The following is a 21,338-nucleotide window of genomic DNA, read 5'->3' as shown; positions in this document are numbered from 1 at the left end:
GGCAGAAGTTGAGTTTTATTGCACTGATTACATTACATATATAATCCCACTGAGACCTTTCCCATGTAGGTTTTCTGTGGCATTATCATTCCTCCAAGGGCCATGACCACTCTCACAGCCACGTAGCCTTGGGCAGCAAGCACGTTGAGCAGAGCTGCTTTATTGTAACGATTATTTTCCCCTCGATGGTTACTCCTTGCCACCCTCATTTGTAGCAGTTTCGCTTACAGATCCCACAAGTTGTATTTTTCTTCTCCTGACCTACAACTGCCATTTGAAACAGTTCTCCCATCAGTACTGTCACTCAAAGTGCAGTTTGGGGATCTCTAGTGACATCAGGAGCAGCAACATCATTTGGTATCTCTGTCAGTAGGCAAAACATTTGCCACCCAACTCAGCAGAGTTCCTAGTTTGAAAGAATTTCCCCACAGCAACTGTTTGTGCATTCATCTGAAGGGAAAAGGAAGCAGTCAGTGCTGCTATTCAAAAAAGCAAACAGGCATGTGACAATTTTGAAGAAAGTTCCCAGGCCTTAGCACTCATACTCAGTACTGTATGCTGTGAGATCTGGGATGAGAACAGCATTACTCCAGCAGATTGAGGCAAGAAATTGTTTCTACCTTCTCTCTCTACTGGGCAGAATGCTCCGACATACAAGCCACAGAGAGTGCAATAATTCCACGTGGTTCATTTGCATGCAGGGTTTGCCAGACACCAGAAGCAGACAGATGTTTTGGGGGAATCCAACAATTTTTTTTCGAGAGAGAATAACAGGCTGGGTGCCCCACATCCAGGCAGGACAGCTCACCCCACCCAGCGTGGGGCCACTTCTAAAAACATTCCCTGCGAGATTTGCATCTGCTTCTCGTAGAAAAAGTTTCTTGTTCTCTCATGAGCACCCCAGGATAGATAAGCAGAAGTCATATTTTAAAATAGAGCTTCTAAGACTACTTCATCATACTTGGAACAAAGTCTAAAATGTTGTCAGTCCCAGGCTGGTTTTATCAGCAGAACTGAAGGTGATTAATTCTGCAGCTGGGCTCCTGAATGAATTCTATTCCTTTAATGAGTCATTCACTAATCCCTAGCCCTTTCTTTCTTCATCTCTACCATATTCTTCTGTACTTAAATGGGTAGGTGACAGAAAAATTCAAGGGGAACTACACATTATCCTTAAGGGTTTGATTTTCATGCGTTCCTCTTTCCGGATGCTATCTCATGACACGGGTTAGCAACAGCAGTGGTAGCACAAACAGAAGCTGCAACAGCAATGTCATCCTGACTCTGCTTTAGGAAACATAAAAAAAATCCTTGCCTGGGGTTTCAGTCATTCCCTCCAGTTCTTGTTCAAAAGACTGGCTTTCAAGATTTCCACAGTTAAGAGAGTGAACAGATGCTGCTAGCTCCAGGCAGACAGTGCTGGAGGTCACCACATCTCTGTGCAGTGAGGAGCTGCAGATCCTGTAGCCAAGTGGGATTGGGCTGTAGGCAGCCTGGTCTACTGAGAGGTGTCTCTGCCCGTGGGACAGCGTTGGAAATGGATGATCTTTAAGGTCCTTTCCAGCTCAAGCCGTTCTATGATTCTATCATCTTCCCTGGCCTGGGGTGGGACTGCAGGATGGAGAAGAGACATCTGAGGGTTTTCCTCTTGGATCCATGGCCAGCAGAGGACCTGGGGGGCTACCTCTGAGAGAGCAGCAGCAGAGTGAGACACCACGTGCTGCCACTCAACAGTGACATTTGGGCTGGGAACAAACCTTAAAAACTCAGTAAAAGCAATGGAATAAAGCTTGTGGGGACAACCTTATTTGGTGCAACAAATCTGCTGAATTTAACTGGCGCAAAGGCCGCAGCAGATGTAGATAAACCAAGTTAAATTCTAACACTGATTTAATATAATTTGGTACAGCATCAGTGCTAGTGAAACTGATTGTAGAGTTAATTGGTTTCAGTAAGTTTGCCCCAAGTACAGGCACTGGCTTAACTAGACTGCTTGAATCTCAGCTCTGCCAGATTTTCCCTGTTGTATTTAAACCAGCACAACCTGTAGGGACATGTGAGCGACTGCTTTTAACAGGGAGCAAAGTGCATCAAAAAAAGAGGACTTGGCCCAGGAATGCTGGTCACAGGCACCTTATTCTTAGCTTTCCTCAGAAACTGTGTCATCTTAACATCAACAACACTTAGGTCTAAATTTGTTCCTGAAAATCCTATTATAAAAGGTGAAACCAAAATCACATTTTTTTTCCCAAAATATGCATAATCTAATCAATTTAGGGGGAAGGTGTTTGTTCTGTCTCCCCACTGCCCAATAACAGTTTTGAATGGAAAGCCATTTTTTTCCTCAGTAAGAACTTTCTACAGCTTTCTATTTTGATACAGACCTGTGAATGCTTCCCAAGCTTCATCTGTCTTTGAGAGAGACTTCATTACAAGTGCTATTTGGAGAACAAAACTTCCATTATTTTTAAGAGTTTAAGGTTATACACTAGAAATACAAACGTCTGTACTTAGTAGTCACAAGCTTGCATACTAAGGTCCTCATTTCCTGATTCACATCAGGCCTTTACACATGTTCCATGAAGCACAAACCCTCTCAAAATGTCTTAGTGTACACATTCCCCACCTAAAGTCAGAATCCCTTTGATTTTTCTCATTGTCCATATTTCCACAATCCTTTTCTTTAACTCCAAACTGCACGGAGATAATTGGTACCATAAAAGATCCAAGCTGTATAGAAGGAAAAGATTCCCAAAACTCTTCTTGAGTCATCATTTAGTGCTCTGTTCATAATGTGTCTACTGCAGAAATATGAACAGGGATTTAATACTTTTTTTCCTCTTTTCTCTCAGTGGGTTGCCATTGCTCTGACAAGAGGCAATGTAAGTCTGTGTCATTGCCTCCATCTACCTGGAATGGAGAATTTGCTAGAGGGATCTTTTCTGTGAAGGCAAGAGACATGGTTTAAAAAAGTAGGCTTTGTCAGACCCATTGTGAAGGAGAGCACCTGATAGTCACAAAAACGTGTCAAAGACCTGGTTTTGAGATGCTTGCATTCCAGCTGAAACTGACATACAACCATAAAGAGAGGATGCCCCTTCTCCCAGTATAAATCCAAGGACAAATTTGAATGTTTACGTCAAGTGTATCCATACACAAAGCAAAAATTAGGCAGCTTGCACACCAGTCAGCAATATGCCTTTGTGTCTTCAGGTTCACCCTTCTGTGCACTTATCAACTCTCACTCTCCATTTCTCTGCTCCGTGGTCATCCAGCACTTGTTACCATTCATTTTGGTCTGCGAAGAGGGAGGGCACAATGCACTTTGGGAGAAAGTCATTGTATACCAAAACCATAACCTATAGGTCAGCCACATGCAAGGCAATGACCCCAACAGCAGAGCGTGAACCACTGCTTTTGAAGCATTCACTCTGGCAACCCTTTGGGAAGCAGTGATGTCAACATGACTTGGTTTATTAGGAGAGTTGAAAAAGAACACGATTGCCTGGACCAAATTTTACACAGTTAGGTCATTAGAATATACAGGAACAGACAAGAGCTTAGCTTTCCACATCCTTCTAAATGACGTACAGCGAGAACCGTGTATTCAAGCTGCTTCACATGGCCTCAATTACTTGGCAGAGCAGCTTTCATAGACATGGCTAAAGTGAGTTGTCTTCCCTCCAAGGAGCTATTCAATAAGAAAGCCAGACCTGGAGTTCATGCTGCCTACTTTCCCAGAAGTTAATGCCATTACTGTGGCAAAATGAAATAAAAAGTGCACTCTGTTCTGTTGTGGGAGAATGGAGAAAATACCCTCTAGTGATTTTCATTAAAATGTCATTGCACAGCAAGCCTTAACACAAAGTTATTTGCAACATGGAAAGCCCCTGCTCAGCAGCATACTAAGTGTACTAGATAGGTGTGAGCTCAGAGCAGCCAGATTTGCCTGGCTGAGTTACCTCCACACGTTCACCTGGACTGTCCCTGATAAAGACGGAGGGTTCTGTGCTGGGCTTGGAGCTCTCATCTGCCTGCTAGTGCCTGAGCAGGGCAGCACAGCTGCTCTGACCCAGAACTGTAAATGATTACCAAGAAGTCCAGTACTTGCCTCACACCCACAACTGCAAGCAATCACTTCAGCCACAATCATTGCCAACATCTCCATAAGTCTTTTACATAAAATGCATTATTTATATTTTCTCCATATTATTAGCAAAAGGTGCAGTCTCCGGCACTTTCTTGTATCCGAAGTGTTCATAAAGCTTTCCTTGATGTTAGCAAGTCTATTAATAAGAGCTGCAAGCAATCAGAGCTGCTCCACCAGCCTGGGAGAGGGAGTGTTGATGACATTGTGTTCCAGCTGAAAGTCATGCAAAACTCTCTACACCTTCTTCTGAAAGATGTCGGCCTCATCAGCAAATGCAAATGTGCAATTACAGCACCTCATAATTATTGGGAAGTTGCAGGCCCCATTAGCACTGCAGATCCAAGCAAGCAGGATTCTTGCCCGGCTTGGATGCCATCAGTACAGTTCAGCAGCAGATCCACATGCAAAGAGGACTTAATCTTAGGCCCACCTGTACAAGTGTGTTGTGCCCCTCTGGGTTTCTGCTGTGTGGCTGAGCACACATCAAGCACTTCCCTGCTTGTCTGCCATCAGGGCCAACAGGACAAGCAGAGCAGCCTTTGCTATGGGTTACAGCAGTAAGACTGTTCTTTAGTGTCTGCAGATGCATTTGAAACCCCATATCAGCACTCTAGGGAGATGCTGTCTGAGCTCATTGCAGTGTTAGCACTGGAAAGAACTTGTAGGCCTCATTAAGAAATAGTTCTGTTCTTGAGTCTGTCTTGCTTTTTTTAAAGCACTCAGGAGACAACAAAACCGCGTTTCCTCTTCACACTCAATTTTGTGACTGGGAGCCTGAATGTTCACTGCCAGATGTTGCCCTGTTTTCATGCAATCTGTGCAACAAGCACCGATGCCAGCAGCTACGATAGCCTACGATGTCGGTGCACAGAACAGCTGGGCAAGTGTTCTACATATACCTAACCAGAGCAAATATGCAACGTGTGGTTTAGATATGTTAAACATATAGTATAGATGCAGTATTTTGGTGGGATCTCTGAACACCAAGTTGCATGTCTTACACCACCAAACATCAAGATGTTCCTGCTCAGCATCACACCACCCCCCTGCTTATTATTTGTCATCATTCTTGCACATCCATCATGCTATGTTTGATACTTAGGTATACTGTTATAAGCATGGGGGAAAAAACAGCTATTTCTTTTATCCAGATTCTGGGTATATTTATGGCCCACACTCAGCACTAACAAATAATTCGCCACAAATAACTATATCCCATTCCTATTCCAGTGTTGTCCTCTTCCTCAGATCCCCATAAAGCTGCATCACAAGAAGTCAGAAAGATCAGATACCCAAAGGTATGGAAAGTCACAAGGAGCCTTCACCACATGGGAGGTGCTGTGAAATCTGCCATCCCACAGCTACCACTCAGTCTGTCCCCTAACCACTCCTCATCTATTTGATTTTCCCATACTTTGCCTTTTAATTAACGGTGAATGAAAATCCTCCCTGAAAATCACTCCAACAAACCAGCCCTGAGGCTTCTGTCTGATCTCATGTTTTAGACTCACCAAAGACTTGAGGGATCCCTCCAGTGCAGAACTAGAGCAGATCAGCTGAAGAAATACAAAGAGTTTTGAAAGACTCTCATCAGGGAAACAGAAGGGCACACTGGCATGCTCTAAATGGACGAAAGATGCTAAGCAGGGAGCCAGTCCTAGGGCCTCCCTGAATATATTCCTTACATACAAGGTATACAAGAGACATGTAGGTGTGGTATTAAGGAACACTGCTCAGTGGGCAACATTGTTGGATTAGATGATCATAGAGGTCTTTTCCAAATGTAATGACTCAATGACCGGTCAGAGAAAGCTCCAGACCTGTTTTCCTTTGCTGGAAAGGGGATATTAAGAATGAGAAAGCAGCAGAGGGGGAATTCCAGGGAACTGAGCTGGGAAGCAGAGGAAATAAAAAGTGCTTATTGCATGTCTGGCATGCATCTGACTGACATTTCACTCTTAAAATCCCAGTAGATTAATGCTGATAAACGAGTGGAAGTCATCTGATTCAAACATGTGTTGAACAAGAAACCACATAAATGAAAATATCAAGGATACATTGAGTGATGAGGCAATGAGCTCTAGTCTGTAAACATTCTTTCACTGGAAAATCATGTGCTTTGTGTTAAAAAAAAAAAGTTGTTTTCTTTTGGCAAAACTCTATTAAAATCCAATCCACAACACATTCACAGTGGGATCTGAAGCTTGCATTGGGCTGCTCTGTATCATGAGATCCTATTTATTCTAGCAGTGCTGTCATATTCTGTCCATTAAGCATCACCTTGTCTGTATTCACCAGCAGGGCTCCCAGAGAGGAGTCACAAGACCACCAAACATGTTCTCTCCTTCAGCCAGCAAGCCAGGGAAATGCTGAACATGGGCTCCAGCTCCTGCTGGCTCCAACTGCCACTTGGAAAGTTAGGCAGGAAAGTCCTCACTCACCAAAATTAGGTCACTAAGGGAGAAGAAGCATCCCTGCACACTGTAATGGTGACAAACTTCCTACACAAATTATGTGGGACTGGCAGCCTCCACGAATGCCACTCAAAGCACTCTCCCACTTCCAGGCTCCTCTGAGGCAATGAGATTTTTCCATTCTTTCTTTGCCCATTCCCAGTTTTTTCAGAGCACCTCAAAGAGAGATTTGTTGAAATACCCATGAAGGGAGTGCTGCAGAAGCCCAAAATCTGTGGTGTGGATGTGTGCCTGCCATTGGATGCGCCCCATTTGGCAGCCAAGCCTTTCTGCCCTGGAACCCCTAGGGTTCTTTGGCTCAGTACCACTTTAGCTTTCTTTTCTCCCATCTAATACGCTGTCTTTTGGGATCATCTAAATAAATATCTACTTGTTTTCCTCTCTCTGTTACTTTGAAGATGTCTGTATAACAGACACTCTCAATGGGACTTTTCCTTGCCTATCTCAAAGTTAGCTGCCCAACACTGTCATGGAGCAGCAGCTCCAGTCAGCATCACCAGCTACAATGCTAAGAGCCTACAGAACCCACCTTATCACAAGTTTGCAGAGCAGCCAACCCTGAGATGAGCTTTACCTTACACCACCGAAGCATCACTGCAAACTTTACATCAGATCTGTGACATCAGACCAACATAATGGTAACTCTGTGCTACCAAAATGCTGCTTGCCATGCCCAGAGCCCACTTGCTACTATCAATATTCCCGGGCATGAACACAGATACCACGAGATCTATCTTTTTGCACATGTAGTTACTTCCACTTCTGACTTTTTAAGCTCAGCCAGCAGGACCCAGAAAACAACAACGGGAAGGAGATTTGTTTAGAACAAAGGAAAAGACAACTTTCCAAATTGATTTACTGAAACATCTTCATTCTCAGCTCTGCAGAAATTTCAACACGACCTGGAGGACATTTGGCTGGAATTTTGCACAAGTATGCAGATATCCCTAGCACAACCCATGGACCTGCACACCACAGGACTTTGAACAACTAGGTATGCTCCATCACACACGGGTAGCTGTTTACTCATGTTCAGTTTTAGTGTCTATCATGAGTAACCCTACTGAAAGCAGTGGGACTATTTCTACAGAGAGGAACTACTTAATGTGAGTAAGAACATTGCAGAGAGTGAAGTCGTGCAATGAAACCTAACGTCAGTACCTCTCTAAAAGGGCATATTGTTGCCTACCCAACGCTCTTGAATCTGGTGAGGTCACTGTCAGCAGCTCTCTCTGGATGCGGGGCTGGTTAGGATGCCCAGTCATTCTCAGGGCACAATTTTCTTTTTCCAAGAAGTCTCTTTAAAGACTGTTGTCAGACACCTCCCTTTCATCTTCCTCATAAAGAGAGCTCTCTCTTACCAGAAAACAGCCAATGAAAGCTAGTGGAAGGCTTCCTGCACCAAGATGCCACGACTCTTCAGCCTGGATCCAAAATAATTTTAAGTCTCTCTTCCCTACAGGTGTAGCTCCAAACACTCCATCCAAAACTCAGAGCCAACTACACGCAGCAGCTGACTGAAATTGAAAGTGATATCTCAGCCATCTGTTTAAAAATGTGAGGCCATTGACTCATTAGTTTCATCCAACTGTACCAGCACAATAAAAAACACACGCCTTCTGGAGAACAATATCAACATGTGTGGGAGGGCAGCATCTCTGCAAGATGTGGTGGGATGCGGCAGCGAAGAGCATCTCTAGAAGTGATCTGCAGGAGCTTTGTCCTGACTTGCCATGCTTGTGCACATGGGTTCCCTCTGCACAGGCTCTGACCATTCCCACGCAGGACCCACAACAGGTCATTTTGTTCAGTGCTCTCCTTGGATTGGGGTTTTTGGCCATTGGGACTGCTTTCAGCTTCCCTGGTCTCATTTGGCCAGTCCCAATTAGCAGAATTACAATAATTAGAGATTGTTGTAATTCTGTGGGACTACTCATAGGCCAATCAGAGCTGTTTGTGGCAAGTTTTCCAGATCAGGGGTGAAAGCTGGCAAAGATTAGTTTAACAGTGTACTTCAGTTCATGGAAGCTACTGAAGAAAGCATAAGTAAAGAGGTGAAATCAGATCTCAGCAGAGTTCAACGTTTGAAAGTTGAAGTCTCCTCCTTATGAGCTCACCATGCTCTGCTGAGCAAGTGGAAGGGAAAAAAATTTCTCTCAATAGCGTGACTTCAAGAAAGGAAGTTGTGTGGGCAGAAGCACTGGGGTAACTTTAAGTGCAGCAGCGTCTCCTTCCACAGCATGCTGGCCAAGGGGCACTTGCTTTACTCCAGCTGGGGAAATTTCAATGGCAAGATGTAAGGAGGGAAATATCCAATATCACCCATTTTAGAGACATTTATTTCTAAAGCAAATTATGGCTCCAACCATAAACTTTTTACTGCTGCCTCTCATGCAGTTCATTTATTGTAACTTCCTTTTTTGAGTGGGCTGTTTATTTTTAAGCAAGCGTTGTTACATTTTTCACTAGATTACTAATAGCCACGTGCTCTGGCTGCTGAAGCTGAATAAGCTGATGTAACTGTAGGTCAGAATCTCAGCTCCTTCCTTAGCCTGCCCCCCCCCACCCCCAAGTAAATATACAGAAGATGAACTCAAGCTCTCCTCTAAGAGCCCAATGCACTTTGCTCTTGGGGGAGAAGACGGAGTCCTACTTCCAGCACAGCCACCAGACCTCAGGGTACTGCAGATGGGAAGGAGACAAGTGACATTTCTACCTGTCATTGATAGAGCTTTGCAAAGTGCAGGGTTTTGCATCAACGCCTTATTTCTGTCATAGCCCTTAAGAGTTAAAAAACAATTCATTAAGTTCTTGCCCCAACAGCTTTGGAGACTCCTTCCCAAAGTCCCAGCAGAAGGTTTGCTGCACTCACTAGCTCAGCTAACAGCGTGATATTGGGGCACACAGTCAAACACTGCCCTGGCATTGGCACTTGGGAGTTTTCCTGGTCCAGCAAGCCCTTGCCTGATGGCTTGGGCCCTCTCAAAGCCAAGTGTCAGGTATTCTCCTTCCCAGTATCCTCCACCCACCAGATGTTTTGTCCCACTGAGAGTTTGTGACAAACTAAAAGGTCTTTCATTATTACTATTTTTGTGCATCTGTGTGTGTGGAAATGAGGAAATAGAATTTCTCTGGTTTTCTAAACACGCCTTCCTCTCATGAGCAGAGTTTACTGGAAACACACATTCTTGAATAGGCCAAACAGCCCTGGGCTGCCCTTGCTGGGTGCAGAGCAGCCTTGTTGAAAGACAGTTGCGACAAGCAGGCTACTCTGGGTGTCTCCTTACACAGGTCTGCTCTCTACTTGCAGGCGTTGTGCAAGATGGAGCACAGCCAAAGCCCTCCAAGCACAGCCAGCTTCAGAGACATCTGAGTGTGCAAGGGAGGACACCAACAGCGCTTCGTCTTCTCCACAGACACAGTCAACGCCTCTGCTCTTCCCAGAGTGAAAGTTTGAAGGAGATAACATACACTTACTAGAAATCTTTCAGATATTCACATCTGTAGGTCTCACTGATATGAAGTGTTCCTGTCCTATCAGCAACACCACTGCCATGGTATTTTCAAATGGCAAGATTAGCCCAAGACTCTATCCAAGTTTTCAGGTGGTCAGTAGACCTGTCTGGCACCATCCTTTATGTTTACTGAGAAACAAATTTATTTTCTACTATTGTTTAAAGTGAAGATTATTTGGATAAGATTATTTAATTCCAAATTCGTCTGAAGCCAAATTTCTGGGATGGGCTTTGAAGAAGCCAATATGCTTTGGATCAAGCCTTCAGCACATTGCTCAATTTTCCATTCTGCATGAAAACAGTTTACCAGTTACAGGGAGGAAAAGGGCAGCAGAGTTTTCCAAACAGCTCTCAGCACAGTGCAGCAGAGGCCATCCTCTCAGTTAGAGACCTCCTAACTCACATTACAGCCACCACCCACAAATCCATCTGTCTTATAGCTTTCAGATGCCACCTGAACATCCTGCTTTCATAGGATCAAATGGGAGCTTTCGACCAACTAGGCAGCAAGGGCATTTCCCCAGGGTATTTCCCTTTACCCCTCTGTGGCACTACAAATGCCACAGAGGCTCTGTGGAAACTTGACAGTTCCTATTTTAGCAAGGCAACAGATGATCAAGTTAACATTTAACGCTCAGCACCAGCTCAGCCCATTGCTGTGCACTGAGGTGCCTGCAAACCGTTCCGTGGAGCTGCTTGTCCAGATATCTGCATGTTCCATGGTCTGAGAGGAGCACTTAAGCTCCGATACCCACGTTTAACCCCAAATCCTAGCAGAAGCTGAGAGCACTGTTCTAAACTCAACTTTTCGGAACGTGATTATCACTTAAGCAGCGAGGAAACTTCCCCTCCAACGAGGGTTTCTGCGCTCCTCTCTGCCTGCTTCCCCCTCTGGACAGCAGGGGGCGCTGCTGCATCGCTGCTCGCAGCCCTCAGCGCCGCTGCTGCAGGGCCGGGCTGGCATGGATAGGGCACCGGCTTCTTTCCTCGGGAAAGCAGGCACGCAGGCCTTTCAGAAACAGAAAAGCTCGTTTTCTGCATCCCACCACCTGGGCGGTGAAAGCGTTACAACACCGGCTTGAAATAACCGGCTGTGGCTGAATTCCTAAAAGCCTTACCTGACGGATAGCAGGCAAATTCTGCTGTTCTGTAGCATAACTCCAAACTCAGAACAGTTGTCTCAGATTCTGGGAGAGACTTTCAGAAACAGCTTAGAGACTGGTAACCACTTAACACATGCACACCTGAGCTCCTTTAAATCAACCAGTACTGCAGCAACCAGATCCCAGGAGGACTGAACAGGACCTGGGAGTGGTGCCTTAAGTACAGCAAGGCTGCTGCCATGCTGCCCACCTGCCTCTGACCACAGGGATAGTATCTATATACACCTGCTGTCATTTATGGCATCGCCAGTGATGTAACAGTCTGATAGGGGTGCTGCCCCCACCCCACAGCATTTCCCAGCCCTAGAGAAAAGGAGCAGATAAGGGTGGTTTTAGGCAAAGTCCTCTTGTGGCTAGAGGGCCAGCTGGAGTGCAGTGAGTGGTACACAGCCTCTACAGCCTGCTTGGGGTGAAAGGGTACAAGCAGAGAAACAGGATTTTAGGAATAAGGTTCCTAAGTCATCCTCATTTCCAAGGAGCAGACAGCTTCTGACATTCAGTTTAAAGCTCCCAAGGAGGAAATGTACTGATCAAACACCTATTTCAAGTTGCTGTTTACCTAGCAAACGTTTCTGCACTGGTTTCTGTATGGCTTTAAAGCTGTCAAATGCAATGGCAAGGATATTTTGTCTTAGCACAAGCCTCTTTCTCTAGCATGGACTCTAAGATAGACCAGCCTACGCTTGCAGAACAATGGCAGAAAATGAAATTAAAATGCTCATTTTGAGTGAATATTTGTTAAATTCCCTTCCAGCCCAGCAATCAGATTTGTGTGATCTGATTCATGCACCAAAGAAAGACTTTGCAGAAATGCAAGGAGTCAGCTTAGATTCATGAAAAGGTAGCTGCTGGCTCATAACAGGATTTAGGGAGAACGTTTCTCATGCCCAGTGTCATTTTTATCTACATTACTAAATCTCATTCCCCTCTCCTCCTTTGAAAAGATTACAAGCTCCAACACGATACCAGGGAGCACAGAGCAGAAGACGTGGCACTTGTTTGTAACATTCCTTTTGCAGATAAGCGTTGACTCCAGATTTACGGCCACGCTCTCTCCTTCCCTAAACAAGCAAGGGTTTTTTACCAACTCTGTGTACCAACTCTGCCCATTCTCTCCTGCATCATTCCTCATGGCTTGAAGCTCCAGAGGATAAATGATTGGCCCTGTCTGTCACTGATACATGTCATTATTCATTTCCCTTTAGCATAATCTCTATCCTGGAAGCAGGCAGGTGATGCCAGACGAAGGGAGGTACTTTCCAGGGACAGAGTTCAAACCTTGAACCAGGCTGGTTTTGTCTCCCTGGCCCCACATCCATACTTGGTGAGGTGTAGAGGTGCTCATGGGCTCTGCCAGCACATCAGGGGAGGCTTTGACTATCTGGAAGAGATGCTAGCTGGTATTTCACTTCTGAAATACATTTATTTCCCTGTCTGTGGCTCCAATCTTTATTCAAAGTCCTATTTGAGAATGGCAACTTTTATGTTTAAATTACTGTTGCCTACGGGCGCTGCACAGTGAAGTTACCAACCTTTTATATGGGATACAGCAAGCTGATGTTGACCCTAAGGCTTAATTTAGTAACAAGATTACTCAGAGTAAAATAATGTACTGAAAACCTTTATGTGACAGGAAATATGCCAAAAGTCAATTTGGCCAGTGTGCTTGATAGATAAAAAAGCCTTTTTTTTTTTTTTTTTTTTTTTTAAGAACTTTAATTAAATTTCCTATGAATTCATTTGTAATAACAGCAATAAGCACCATATATGGAAATCTTCAATGAGCTGTTAGCAAGGTAATTTCCTGAATTTGGCTTATATCTTAATAATGTCCAAATCCAGCCAGATTTTAAAATACAGCTGGTATGTATTATTCCATCTCAAGTATGAGGGTGTGTATGGACTGATTTGCTAGCCTGGGTGTATAAAATAAATGACTTTGGTGCTGCTGACACTAGGTTTTACTGCGTGTAGAATGATGCTTCATCTCATTTTGAGACACAGTAAGGAGAGAGTTAACAATTTCTCTAGTTTAACAAAGAAGCCTTGCAAATACCTTGCATGCTGCCACACTCCCATAGCAGCCCTGGATTGCTGTCAGAACCTGGCAGGGAGAGGTTTGAACCAACCCACTTGGAGCCAAGCAGGCAAGTGGTGAAATGTACTTTGCTCCAGCAGCTTTTGTCATGAAATGCAAAGGGAAAGGATTTGGGAGGGGGTGAGCAGCCACTTCTTCTCATAGATAAATAAGCATATACACCCAACTTGTAATGCTACCCATTTTTCAGACATTTCCATGCTTCATGTGTATAAACGCAGTGAAATGCTTTGCTACAAGGTAGGGAATAAATGCTCCTTGCTGTCTGAGGCTGATGTGTGCATGGAGGAAGGAAGCTGTGCTCAGAGGATGAGCCCCATCGGTGGGTGGAAGCTTTCTCCAGCAGCTGTGGGATCTCAGCATACTCTGTGCTGTCAGACCCTCAGAGCCCAAGTGCTAATATGGGATCTGTAATTAAAACATCATGGCCAGGACTTCCAAAACCCTAACCTCCCTGCCATTAATTTTGAACAGCATTAAGTACTCCAGTCTTAACAGAGGCAGAGTAAGTCACAATGCAAACAGACAGCAGGAATTATCTTGGGGTGTGAGGCTGACATGAAGAGGGTGACAACAGTTGTGGCATACAAAGCATGCTGTTGCTCTTTGGAAAGGCCACAGGAATGCTTGGGAAGAGCCAGAGGAGAGCCCAGCTGAGAAAATGCAGAACAGACATCTGCTTTGGAGGGTGCTGACCATTTCCCCTCCTAGGCCAAGCAGGGAAGTGTCATTCTGACACAACAGTAGTTGCTGCTCAGAGAAGGCAACAGCCTCAGGGATACTTTAAAGCCTTTTTAAATCCTTAGGCTCCTAGATTTCATAGATCCAGACCCAAGTGGAAAAGGCATCAAGAAATCCAAATCAGGATTAATCCTGTGTTCGGGAATGTCAGGTACCAATGAAATCACACATCTAAAAAAGAAGACAATATCTCTTTTTATGAATATACAATAAGAAGCCTGCATTCTATAAAGCTTCCTAAGTCCAGGCAATGACTAAATTCAGGAACAGAAGACCTGGAGGCACAACCATTCATAATCCTTTTTTTACAGTTAAGCAAAATCTCACATAGTAATTCAGCTACACCATGGGCTGGCTTACAGCTTGGTGTCTCCTTAAAAGTAGAAGGGAAGATCCCAGCTGGATCTTCAACTCCTGACCCAACATATAATGCCTTTATACAATACTACAGAAAACTGCTATTCTACAGAGCTGGTGAAACACCTCTCTAAGGCAGCCTGCCAGCTAAAGTACCTGCTAGTGCCTGCCCTCAGCACCAGCCAACAAGGCACAGCTTGTTCTCCTTAACTATATAATCACTCCATCAGATTTGACATCTCTCCTGCTTTCCAGGGATGTTATGGCCTTGAGTACCTTGCCTGCGCCCAAGCAGTATTGGTCTGCCACAATGAGCCCAGGAAGAATATCTCCAGCTGTAGGGATGGATCTGCTACACCCCAACATCCCTCTCACCTCTCTGGTGGTTTAGCTCACAGTATGAGATTGTTATTGCTTTAGAATCCCCCTTGGTACCTGCTCCATCCTCCCCCCTGCCCTGCATGTCTCTATCTTGCTGTAATCCCTTTACTTTGCTTTTCCATTTCACGTTATCAAGCATGCTGCAGGAGCACGTGCAGCTCAGGTGTCTGGTGTCTCCCCTGGGCAGCGCTCCAGCAAGCCCTCCATGTAACACAAGCATCATCTCAGGGCCCCTGTGCTGAAGCATTGCCCTGTATTTCTTGAATCTGTGGTCATGTAGGTTAAAACAGGAGAGGTTTCCACCCTGGGAAGCTCCTTCTAGGAAGGTTTCTATTGGCAGTACCCTCCCTTCTGCAGAGGGGTGGCCTTGGGAGAGCTGCCCCTATTCCAGGGGCAACATTCTGTTATGCTGAGTAGATCCTGCCTCTGAACAAAAATAATTAATGGAGTATTGCTTCGTTTCTATGAGGAAGAGACAACCAATAAATCTACAGTGTTTAATGGCCGAGAAAATGAGCTAAACAAAATTGCCAGAGGATATCATGAAAACCCAACCTGTTCCCATTAACGTGTTCTTAGAAAGCAGCACACGTAACAGATACAACTACAAAATGAACAGGAGCTTAGCAAAGATTTGTGCAGAGGGGACCCTTTGCATTTGACATGCTCTGTCACATTGAATTTTAATTACAGCTCCCCTTTGGTGCTGGAGCAGGAGGGGAATGCTAATGATGGGCAAGGAGCAGCAGATGCAATCTGCAGCCCTGTGCTCACACAAAAGGCAAATTCCCCAGCCTGAAGGCACAGGGCATAGCTGTAGTGCAAGTACAGATCTTGCCTTTTTGGTTCTCCCATTTCTCTTCTAATGTTTCACCCCAAATGGGGGGTTGTTGGTTGGATTAAAACACACACAAGCAAATTTAATGTATTCAAACATTTCCAACACGCAGCCCGTTGTTGCAAGAAACCTAGGAAGGAAATTACATTTTTTATCTATTGCGAACAAATACGACCACAGATCACTTCTCTGATGATTACCTGCTTTGAGTTATTACAATGAATTGATGCTTTGTTCTATGACCACCGGGATCCTGTTTATCCATTTGTATAGAAATGCCTTTGGGAAGCACTTGTCAGAAGCCACCCTGGGTGTTTCATCACCGTGGGTCTGGAATTGTGGCAGTGGTCACAAGCAGGCACTTGGCTTGGGATCAGTGTTACACACATGCTTCATTCTCTGAAGGAATTGCAGACAGCACCAGTGCCATCCCTGCTGTTCTCTATCTAGAAAGAGAGAAGGTGTCTTAATCCAATGGTGAGCATTAAATATGTGCTAAGTGTTACTACAGCAAAAGCTTCCAAATTCAAATTCAAGAAAGCACATCTGGAAAGCAATAAAAATCTACTTTCTGGATCTACTTTCAAAAGATTTTAGAGGCTTCCCTCAATGTTACATCTCCTTGGGTCCAGCTGAAGTTAGAGGGGTTCACTGAATTCAGTTGGGCTTCCTGGGTGTTATGGAGATTTATAGCTTCTTAGAAAAATAGATGCAGTTTTCAGAATGATCAAAACCACCTCTTATTTGTTATTATTGCTATTATTATTATTGTGCTATTCAAGCATCAGCTGGCTTTCACAGAAATGCAGTCTGCTTATCAGAGAGAATGGCTGATCTGCATAGACTGTGTGACAATTCATAGACTCCTTAGGGAACAGAACAAAGACTTCCACGGCACTTTTGTTGTAAGAGTGCGATCCATTCCTAAGGGGAAATGCTGTGTTATATTGCTGTCTGCTTGCACAATAGAAAGAGGTTTTTCCTCCATTATTGCGGTTAGTAATGCAGAGTTTGCTATCTCTATATTCCTGCCAAAAGTATTTGTAATACTTCGTGCACTATTGATAAAATAGAGTTGCTTGAAAAAAAAAAAAACAACCCAGATTGGAGCCAGTGAAATAAATCAGATGGGAATTTTATCAAATGACAATACCATTTAAAGCTATAAATTACCTATAAGCAGCAACATGTGCTGCTCTGTTCCTTTTATTTATTTATTTTTTTAATAGTTTATTCTTACCATCTTCTCTATCTGTGTCTCTCTTCTCCACTCTATTAATAAAAACTAGCTCCTTTAAGATTTCCCAGTGGCTGAACGCATCTGGTTTATGCTGCTAAAGAGCAGCATGAGAGGTGAGGTTAGATCTGACCGTATCTGTTACACTGCAGCAATGCTTCTTCCAGCACTGAAAGTGCTTCCTGCACTTCAGCATTGAAAGTGCACCTTCACCTTCCTCAGCAGCACTTCAGCCTTTGGCCAGATCAGCTCACTGCCAGTAAAACAGCAATGTGATGGCAAATGAGTCGTTGTGTTGTCCAGGATCATAGCATCCTAGAATGGCCTGGGCTGAAAAGGACCACAATGATCATCTGGTTTCAACCCCCTGCTATGTTCAGGGTCACCAACCACCAGACCAGGCTGCCCAGAGCCACATCCAGCCTGGCCTTGAATGCCTCCAGGGATGGGGCATCCACAGCCTCCTTGGCAACCTGTTCCAGTGCCTCACCACCCTCTGAGTGAAAAAATGGATGGGCAACTAAATTGCTTATTTGCCCTTAAATGTTATAATCTTTGCATTTCTTTCTTAGGATGTAAAACATGCCTGCAAGATTCATGTCTTCATTTCTTGCACAAAATATTTCTCAGTCTGGAGAACTGATAAAGTCCTTGAAAAGAACTGACAGATTTCACATACCAGAAAGAAGCTAAACTTGAAAGAGTTTTTATAAATCATTTGTTCCTCCTTCCTGTACATTTCTGAGAGTGGTTTTCAGTGCTCTGATAAGAGAGAGGGAGCTCCTGGCATAGCTGGGAATATCTCTTGATTGTAAAAGTATGTTTCAAAGAGATTTCAAGTCAAAAGTACTCATCCTATTATACATATATATATAATGTATATAAATAATGTATTTCCTTTCCCTCAGCCCATGTGGATCCAGGCAGGCTGAGATCTGGCTTGCATGTCATGTGAAATGTAAAACTCCAACATTACATGGGAAGTGAGAAAATTGAGCCCTAATAGATGGGAGCTGCTGCCCCTCAGCACAGCAAAGTCGGAAATGTCCAACTGCACAGCTGTGTTTGATGCTGTTCTCTCCTCCAGAATTTCCCAGGCTTCGTGTTTGTATCCTAACTGAGCAGGACAGGCTCTGAGCATCCACCATCCATCAATGCAAGAAGGAAATAGAGCCCTGAAGTTAACACCAATTCCCATCAGACCAACCTCTAATTCCTCCCCAATTAAGCTGACAGATGAAGCTGAATGAAAACTGTGTTGTGTTCCATCCAGCATTTCAAGGGGTCTTTGCTAAATCAGGAGTAAATACTTTAATCTGTGCAAGGAGATATTTTAAGCACAAAACTGTCTGGAAAGTCAAATCCTTTATACATCCCTCAAGCAGATGGAAAATGCTACAGATCCCCCAGCAAAGAGAAATGCACTGAAATCTATAATAATCGGCCAGTAGCTGTGACAGCAAATAATCTGCTGTAAAGTGATGTTAACTTTCTGAACGATTCCATGACAGAGAGAAACTGAGGTTGATTGTGCACAGGATTTGAGTTTTCCACCCTGAAGGGCTCAAGCCTTCATTTGGCCAGGGACAGACAATATCGTGGAGTTGATGCCTTTGTGCATGTTTCCTATCTCTAAACAGAGGAATTATTTGTGTCATTTCCTGCTCCCATAAACTCTTTGTCAATAGTATAGTGGGCATGGTGGTGATGGGTTTATGGTTGGACTAGGTTATCTTAGTGGTCTTTTCCAACCACAGTGATTCCTTGATTCCAGGCTGGATGTGGCTCTGGGCAGTCTGCTCTAATGGTTGGCAACCTTACCCACAGCAGGGAGATTGAAACTAGATGATCTTTGAGGTCCTTTTCAACCCAGGCCATTCTATGATTCTATGATTCCTTGCATCTTTGCCCACTCTGCTCTTGCCTGGGAGCTCACAGAAATTCCACAGTCCTGCCCCACTTCCCCAGGCCTCAGCCCCATGTGAGCAAAAATTATTACTTGTACATATTTGTGATGCATTTGCAAGGAATCTTGTTGGCTTACGCAGAAATAAAAAGTTGGACAGATATTTCCTGGCATCTTCAGTGAATGTACTTAATATTTCAGTTGTTTTTATGTCTCACAGTAAAACAAAAAAAGCAAAGTTGTTCCCACTAAAAGGGCCCTCGAAGCTTGGCAGCTCCACAGGATGAGATTTTGAGCCATTGTATTAGTGATGCAAAGCACAGAGTTTACATTGCTTCTACGCAATCTGCACATTGAAATGAACATTTTGCAGCTGGGAAATGGCTGGTTCCCCTGAGTGCACACTTGCCAGAGTTTGGGGTGAAATTCAGCTTTATTCTGCAGAGGAGATAACAGCTACCAACCTAAACTCACCTGAACATTTGTTACACGCTGCACTGCTCCAACCTGCCCTGGTTCCCCAGTGCTGTGTGTTGCTGCCAAAGGCAGCAGTGCCTTCCCCAGCTCTGTCCAGCCACAGGAAGGCTTTCACCACCCTCCGTGCGCTGGGCTGGAAATCCCCACAAGTGCTTAAAGATCTGCTTTCGTGATGTAAAAAGATTACAGTCAAAGCAGATAACCTTTTTACTTGGTACGTGTGATGTGCATTACATACCCCCTCTGGCAACGTTGGGAGCTGCCGCTTGTAATGGAGGCTTACTCTTAAAAAATAGAATGGATTTCCTCTGCTTTGATGCCCAGAGGGAAGGGGACCATACACATTCATAGAAATTAGATCTGTATGGCCCTGGGAGCACCTGACTTGATTTACCCTCAAATGTCACCCATATATTCGCATTTCATTGGGAAACTGTCAACACAAATGTCAAAATGCCTTACTGTGTGGAACAAGGGCAATTTGCTTTAAAATTAATTATTCGCTTGATTTTCAGATACAAAACAATTCACGAACTCCAGCAGGACAAGCTTGCTTATTTTTCATCTGTGTTACCTAGTTATGCAGAATCCCTTCAAATGATAACATTTTCTCTACACACCACAAAGCCCAGTGAAAAAAAAAAAAAACAACAGTCTTCTGTGCCAGGGTTTTATATGTAGAACTCACCGAGCGCCAGAATAATGTAATAGTGATGAATAATACATAGCCAAAATGGATTGTACATAATCTGTTGGGTTATGAATCTCAGCTTTATAGCTCTTCTTTATAATCCCTTCTATTTTGTTGGTTTCATCTGACAAGGCTGGAAATAATCTCACAACTCCAAAATGGCATTTCACTCCCAACCGCTGCTCCTCTGCTCTCAGCAGATACTTCCAGTTATGGAGTGAGGTTTGCTGAGTCCGTGAGCACAGCTACTCAGTTTCTCATGGGAATGCAGAAAGCTGACAACTCGGATTCAGCCGTGCAGGGTGAAGGGATGCGCAATCAGGATGCTCTCATTCATCAGCTCTTGCATCCAGCCTGCTCCGAGTCCAACTCTGCCATGCATCCACAGCTCATGGTTTGATCTCAGGATGGACTTTACAAGCCAGAGAACAAAATATCTTGCTAAAAGCATCCTATGGAGGCCAAAGCGGGTAGCGATGTGATGTCTGGATATCTGGATTAATGCTATCCCACTGTCAAAAAAGAACAAGCATGGGAAAGGGGTCCACAGGCTTTCCTTGGAGAAAGTGGAGGTCACGGCAAAATGGTGTTTTGAAGCACTGCAATGAAAAGTGGAACAGTTCTAACTAAAACAAGATGAGGCTAATGTGGAAATGCAGCTGCAGGGAGCAGACCTGCTTCATGGGAGAGGGGAGCCCTGGGGAGCTCAGGCTGCAGCAAGCCCTAGTACTGTTTTGTAATCAAAGACTTTGATTTTGGCATAAGAATCAAGGGAGGAGGGAGAGTCTGTTTTGTATTTTAAAAGCCCTTAATTTTCTGCCAAATAACAAAATCCTAGGAACCTATTTTGGGGGTAAAGCATCCCATTCTGATGGAACACATTTACCAGATTAATTCCAGCTCCTGTAACAGATCGTTTGGGGAAGGAAAAGCTGTTCCTCTCCCAGCATGCAGCTGCCAAAGCCTCCCATTGCCACCAGCACAGCATCTGCACCACCTGATTCTGTGTGAGGGATGGAGGAGCCCAAGGCAACAGGCTGACACATGCCTTGTTCTCACTGTGCTCACAGTGCTGGATGAGCAGCAGGTACAAAAAGGGGATGGGAGTAATTTCCTACCAAAAGCAGAGCACCAAATAAACCAATAGCACTCCTCCCACCCCAGGAGCCTTGTCATGCTTGCAAAATAATTTAGACACATTACAGCAGTATCAGTACCTTCTGCTATGAGCAGCATCTTGCAGCATGTAATACGTCAGGGCAGAAAACAATTATAACACAGCACATGCCATCACAGCTGGAGATTGCCTG

This window comes from Meleagris gallopavo, chromosome 14 (genome assembly GCF_905368555.1).
Source record: "Meleagris gallopavo chromosome 14, MGAL_WU_HG_1.1, whole genome shotgun sequence".
In the NCBI taxonomy this organism is placed as follows: Eukaryota; Metazoa; Chordata; class Aves; order Galliformes; family Phasianidae; genus Meleagris; species Meleagris gallopavo.
This window is presented reverse-complemented; position numbering follows the sequence as displayed.